Source organism: Musa acuminata, chromosome BXJ1-3 (genome assembly GCF_036884655.1).
Source record: "Musa acuminata AAA Group cultivar baxijiao chromosome BXJ1-3, Cavendish_Baxijiao_AAA, whole genome shotgun sequence".
Taxonomy (NCBI): domain Eukaryota; kingdom Viridiplantae; phylum Streptophyta; class Magnoliopsida; order Zingiberales; family Musaceae; genus Musa; species Musa acuminata.
In genome coordinates, this window is record NC_088329.1 from 42,085,764 (window position 1) to 42,093,131 (window position 7,368).

Consider the following 7,368-nt stretch of genomic DNA (forward strand, 5'->3'; position numbering starts at 1 on the left):
CAATCATCATTTGATATATAGTCACCAAATATAGGCTGGTATAAAAAAAATGTCTCAATCACCCTTTGCCTATTTGCTTTTGTGGACAACAGTCCAAGGGAGGTGGTTCAGGCCTACCTCACTCTTATCATCCACGTGGATAATTGGGGCGATTACCAGTTGTCCCCTTCGTGGACCATATATAAAAGCTAACCCCTAACATTATGTCAAGGGGCTCTCTTTCCAAAAAGACTCGTACTCATTAAGTCCTCGATAACTAACTTGAGCATCAGCGGGATTGGGTCTAGAAACCACTCCCGACATCAATCTTAATATAGGTGGTGCCTCGAGAGCTCAATGCTTTCACCTTGGAGCCACCTCGAAGCTACTTTGGATACTCCTATGCCTTCGAGTTTGGGCCATGTTGAGTTGACTTAGATGTGGATGATGATTTCCCCTTACATTTTGGTGTTGGGAAGGCCTAATGTTATAAGAACGTCCAACCATCAATCCTCTCAGGATGCATCCACTTTGGCACAAAACGTCTATACGATACTAGCATTTGTTCAATAACCTAAGCTTCTCAACCCTAGAGATGAACTTGAGCCACCTGCTCGTCCTTGCTAAGGTGTTTCTGAACCTCGACTACTATGTGCAGATGCTCATAGACATGATATAGGCTATCGCTCCACTCATGCCTCAGCTAACCCAAAAAGGGACACCACTATCTCAACTATGGTCGACACCTCAACTGTTACTAGCACCAGCATCTATTGGAATCCTCCCAACTAATGTGAGCTATCATCTTAATATCACCCAAGGCATATTGAACTACTAGTTAAAGGAGTGCCCAGCTCCTTAACCATGGAGTTCAGTGCACCATCGCACCATCTTGCTGCTCTACTCGAATTCAAGACATGATCAACATATTCGATGGATGACTCCCTAAGGGTCCAACTATGGCAAGTAGATCAATGTTTAGATGAGATACGGTGAGAGTTCCAACAATCCAGATAGGAGAGCTTTTATCGATCCCACATTGAGTCGGTCCTCATTCACTCATAACATCCAAGAGGAATCGATATCAATAAACTTTTGCCCCCTATCCCTAGAGGCCTTTGATGATAGTACCGACCCGATAGAGCACATTATTACCTTCCTCGCCTAAATGTCTTTGTATGTCATCTCAGACGTTCTGATGTGTTGCACATTTCCAACAATGCTGAGAGGCTTGGTAGGAGAATGATACACTCGCTTGAAGCCACTCTTAATCAGCTCCTTTGCTTAGCTCATAGAATAGTTTGAGCTCTACTTCCTTGGGAATATACGCCTAAGGCCATCGACAACGATGTTACTCGGACTCAGGCAAAAGGAGGAAAAGATACTCTCCGACTTCATTGTTCGATTCACTAACAAAATTTGAGGTATGCAAGAAGCTTATTCGTCACTAGTGATTCAAGCCTTCATGATAAAGCCTTAGTTTTCTTTCCTTTTCTAGTCATTGGTGGAGATGCCACTAGCGATGATACCCAAGGTCTTCTAGAGAGTCAATGATGCATAACCGTAGAGGCAATAGTCTCAACTAAATACTAGGAGACGTGCAAAAGGCCACGACAGGAGTAACCATCGTTAGCTTCGACCTCGAGGCCACCACGATAAAGAAAACATGACCAACTCGAGCTGCCTTACCTAAGGTCCAAGTGGATTATCCTGAACATGACGAAAATCAATATCTTCTTATAAATAAAAAAAAAATATTCTTGAAGGACCCTCAATAGATGAAGACACCATTGGAGAGGAGGGACAAATCTAATTACTATTGCTTCCACTACGATTATGGCCATGGCAAGGAGGACTATTGTGATTTGAAGGAACAAATCGATGAACTCATTATTGAGGGCAACTCGGGAGGCTTGTTTGGAGGCCCGAGTTTGGTGAAAGGACATATCGATATTACCATCAGTGGACTTGCCTCGAGAGGAGATAGCTTATCGAGTCGTAAAGCCTATGCCTAAGCCACTATTGAGAAGTACCTAAGGTTAGAAGATGATTCAAAAATAATCTTTAAGGAAGAAGAGATGGAGTACCTTGACCAAAACTATGACGATGCCTTGGTAGTCTCTGCAACGATGATTAATGCTCGAGTAAAAAGAGTCATGATCAACATAGGTAGCTCTATCGATATCCTCTACTTTGACGCTTTTTAAAAACTTAGGCTCTTGACAAACAATCTCACCCCTATGACTTCTTCACTGATGAGATTCACTAATAACTCCATCTCTCCTCTCGGGACTATGAACCTACACATCACATTCGACGATGACCCATGCTCCAAAATGACAATGAACCCTACTACAATGCAATCATAGGATGAATTATACTAAATAGGCTAAAGGTTATAGTGTCGACCTACCACATAGTGATGAAATTCCTAAGAAGGACCGGTGTTAGGGAGTTGAGAAGCAATCCGAAGGAGTCTTGCTAGTGGTATCTGATGATATTCTCCTTACTGAAAAATGCTCGGTCCGAGGCACCATTATTAGACCCTTAGAATTTTAATAAATTCCTCTCACATCTGGAGCCAATGGAGCCATTAGTTAAGACACCTTTGGACAAGGCTCATCCTGATTGGGTTGTTAAGGTTGGGGTGACACTTCATGAGAAGAAGTGAGTGTAGATCATCAACTTTCTCAAGGAGAATATCAAGGTGTTTGCATGGTCACCGAGAGACATGCTAGGAATAAACTCTTACGTGGCCCAACACCACTTGAACATCTCCCCCGAGGCTCAACTTGTGAAGCAAAAGCCTCATAAGTTTGCTTTTGAATACTAGCAAGCAATTAGCAATAAAGTAGATAAGCTGTCAGGAGCAGGATTTATTATCGAGGTACAGTACCCCTAATGGCTTGCTAATATTGTATTGGTTAAAAAGTTTAATAGAAATTAGAGAATGTGTGTTAACTATACTGATCTCAATAAAGCATGTTTGAAGGATAGCTACCCTCACCCCCGAATCGATCAACTAGTTGATGCTATCTCGAGCCACAAGTTCTTCACCTTCATAGATGTATTCTCGGAATATAACCAAATAAAAATGACACCATAGGATTCAGAATATAGTTGTTTTATCATATATCGAAGTATATATTATTACAAAGTTATATCATTTCAATCGAAAAATGTGAGGATCACATACTAAAGGATGGGAAATAAGATATTGAATTACCAGACCGGGAGATACATGAGAGTGTATAAAGACAACATGATAGTCAAAAGCAGAACAACTGACTCACATCTAGTAGACTTGATCGAGATATTTTAGGTTTTGAATAGATTCAATATGCATCTCAACCCGACCAAGTGTGCTCATTATTCACTAGATAAGAATAGATACAAACCTCGAGAAGGTCCACACTATATTGGAGATGCATCCACCTTGATCAGTAAATGAAGTACAACAGCTAACAGGGCAAATAACAATACTTAGCAGGTTCCTATCCCAGTTTAACAACAAGTGTCTACCCTTCTTTTGGACGTTAAATAACCCAAAAGGTTTCCTGTGGACTAAGAAGTGTCATGCATTTGAGGAGTTGAAGTACCACCTCGCCCGGTTGCCATCGCTCTTCTCCTTCATTTTGAGTGAAGCTCTAAGCCTTTATCTTGTTACCATCGAGTAGACTGTCAGCTCAATGTTGGTGCAGGATGACTCGAGAATCCAAAGACCTATTTATTATGTTAGTCATATACTAAGCGAACCCGAGGAGCAATACCCCTCCATTGAGAGGCTGACATTTACGCTAGTATTAGCAGCAAGGAAGGTCCATCTATATTTCCAAGTGCATCTCAAACAAGCGATCATTGACCAACCATTCAAGCAAGTCCTTTCTCGATTTGACGTTTCAGAGTGGTTACTGAGGTGGTCGATAGAGCTATGCGAGTTTGACATATGATACGTATCATGGGTTGCCATAAAGGCTTAGATGTTGGCGAATTTCATATCGAAGCTAACCCTACCGCCCAAGGGCAAGGTCAATGGTCACACTCTCTCGGCATGAACTTGTTCGTAGATGGTTTCGCTACCTTGGAAAGGGACGATAGTTGACTTGTTATAAAAAGTCCAAACAAGCAAGTGTATGAATAAGTTCTCTAGTTCGAGTTTAAGATCTCTAATAATGATACCAAATATGAAACACTTCTCTCAGGGCTCTAACTTGCCCGAGAGCTCCAGGTGTAGGATTTAACGATATTTAGTGATTCACAACTGATCATGAACTAAGTAAAAGGGAGCTACGAAGCTTGAGACATGACCATGGTGAAGTACCTTGCTGAGGTGTGACGGTTAGCTCATAATTTCTCTTGACTCAATATGTTGCGGGTCCCTCACATAGAAAATGCCCAGGTTAATGCACTTGTCATGTTATCCTCTACCCGAGCTTTGGAAGAGGGTTGCCAATTGGTCAAGTCATTACCGACCTGAACTATCAAAAGACACAATATGGCCATGATCAAGGAGGAACCAAGCTGAATGAACGAGATCTTATGCTATAAAAAAGACGAGACACTCCCTACTAACCCCATAATGGCTCGAAGATTCAGGTATTATTAAGCATAATATTTCATAATTAACGACCATATATACTGTAGGTCCGTCGGCTAACCCTTCCTTAGATGTATGACATCGTAAGAAGTTGAAAGGGTGCTTATTGACATGCATGAATGTATTTATTGGGAGCACATAGGTGGACAGACTGTTACGTTCAAGGTTCTTTGGCAAGGGTTTTACTGATTGATGTTGTGTAAAGATGCAATCGCCTACATTAGGAGGTGCCACTTTACTTAGATTCAACACCAACTGACGGTCCCCTTGAGCCCAATTGATATTGCATAATCTGATAAGACCCTAAAGTCTTATCGTAGGCTCTGATACCAAATGATAAGACCCTAAAGTCTTATCGTCGAAGAAAGGGGAGAAATGGGGATAATAATGATCACTTCAAGGGGATCGGCCTCCTTGATCGCTTCGAGGGGATCGGCCCTCCTTGATCACTTCGAGGGGATCGGCCCTCCTTGATCTCTTCGAGGGGATCGGCCCTCCTTGATCTCTTCGAGGGGATCGACCCTCCTTGATCACTTCGAGGGGATCGGCCTCCTAGGGTTTGTCCAAAGACAGAATAGTATTTTTCATAGATTACCGAAAAGAAGCAGTTACATCCCTATTTATAGAGTTCCACCCAGAGTCCATCAGGACTTGAACTCTAATAATAAATAAATATTAAATAAACCTCTACTTGACTCTAATTGAACCAAATCGACTCGATAAACAACTGGACTAAACAGACTCAATAAACATTATTCAAAAGCTCAGAAAAAGGGTCCTAACAGTTCCTCCCTCTTCAAATTAGCCTTGTCCTTAAGGCTAAGCAGCATCAATCTCAGGGAGCTTCTCTTTCAGCACTTTAGCCATAGACTATCTGCAACGCATCACAACCTGTTGATCAAGTAAGTATGGTCTCCACTTTTCAAGAGTGTAAGCAACAGGTCGATCTTTCAGTGTAGTAATTGTTGCATGAAACTTCTGGCCCTGTATAATCAATTTTATCTTTGAACCTTTGCTATCACAAGTAAAAATCCGTCCATTAATGATCTTTACTTCGAATCTCTCATAGTCTTCAATGTGATGGGCCAATCGGTCAACAATCTCACTGTCTATAAAATTGTTAGTGCTACCAGTATCAATCAAAACTATAACAGGTTGATGTTCTAGAGTTTCGCCAACTTCCATAGTTTGCGAGCTAGAGTAGTCGGCTAATATATGCATTGTATGTACGGTAGGTTCAACATCTTCATTAGAATTTATACCTTCATGATCAGAGTCCAACTCTTCTGCTTTTGGTTCCTCTCCAATTGGCTCAATCAACATATGCTGCTCTTGTTTATGTTGGTGCTCCATACTCCACTTTTCATCATAGTACAAACCCTTTGCTGAATTTTTCTTGAGTTCTTCTTGGGTTAGTCCTCGGGTGTCAAGGCTTTGGTTGGGAATAGATATGGTGGGTGGCATATTGATCATCTGGTGATTGTCACTTCTGTTTCCATGATTTTCTCTGTTGATTTTTTTCTCATGTAGATGTGCGAATGAGATCGCAGCTATCATAGTGCGTGGTTGACGAGCCTTAACTTCACACCGGATCTCTGGAATAAGACCTTCAATAAATGTATCCAGAAGTTGTCGTTCCGACCAATCTCTAGCTTGATTTGATAATCTTTCAAACCTACTCTGATATTCCAACACTGTAGAAGTCTGACAAATTTTTGAGAGCTGTCCATCCACCTTCATGTATGAGTAGATTGTGTCACAATCTTGGGGCCCTTTTCTAGTATTTCCAGATCTGTGCAATGTAGAACTTGAGCTCCCACCTTGTTGAAATTTACTAAGGCTCCCTAGTAAATCCTTTTTGAAATCATCAAGTACTTCTTGTAACCGGTTCTCAATTCTAATTTCCAATGCTTCCATTTGTGCTTTCACTGAGTTATCGGTGGCCATTTCGTAAGACTGCAAATCTGTAATCTCAACTCCTATTTTTGGTGTTGGACAAGGGCATCAATCACTGCCCTATTCGATGTTGTTGTTGTGATGCAATCGGTGGTAGCACTATTGGAATGAAGGGTTGCTGCGAGGATGTGGAGATGTAGCTGCGTTCGCTGCGTGGGAGGCAACGATGCTTGCTGTGGTCGTTGCGTGGAGGGATCGCTACTGCTGAGGGCTGGGAGGCAGCGATGGTTGTGTGGCTGGAGTAGCACCGCCAAGGGCTCGCTGCTGCGATAGCTGCGACGGCGCAGATGGAAGGCAGCGTTGCTCTGTCTCTGTCACACTGCGGAAGGAGGCACTGGTGAGAGGCAACGATGCTTGTTACAATCGCTACGTGGAGGGATCGAGGACTGAGAGGTAGCGATGATGGTGCGGTTGGGGGCAGCGTCGGCAAGGGCTCGCCGATGTGGTGGCTGCGACGGAGGAAGAGTTGATGCCCTGTGTTTCAGTTGCTGCGTGAGATGAGAGCGTCGGGGGCTGGAAGGCGACGACTGCAACTGTTGTGACTCACGGAAGCGATCGCTAAATAGTCAGGTTGAGACTGCGATGATGGCATCCGGTGGCTGCAGCAGTGGAGGCAGAGCAAGGGAGAGGCAGCGTTGAAGTGGTCGGGGTTGAGGTTGCAGTGGAGAATAGGAATCGACGGTGGCTCTGCGGGAACAAAGGCAATTGGTGATTTACCTTGTTTCTGTTACCAGAGTAAGGGAGAGGCTGCGAGGATCACGGCTGGGAGGCGAGCAGCGTTGTCACTGGCTGGGCAGTAGCAGCGACAGTGACGGCAGCCGGCGTTCGCAGCAACA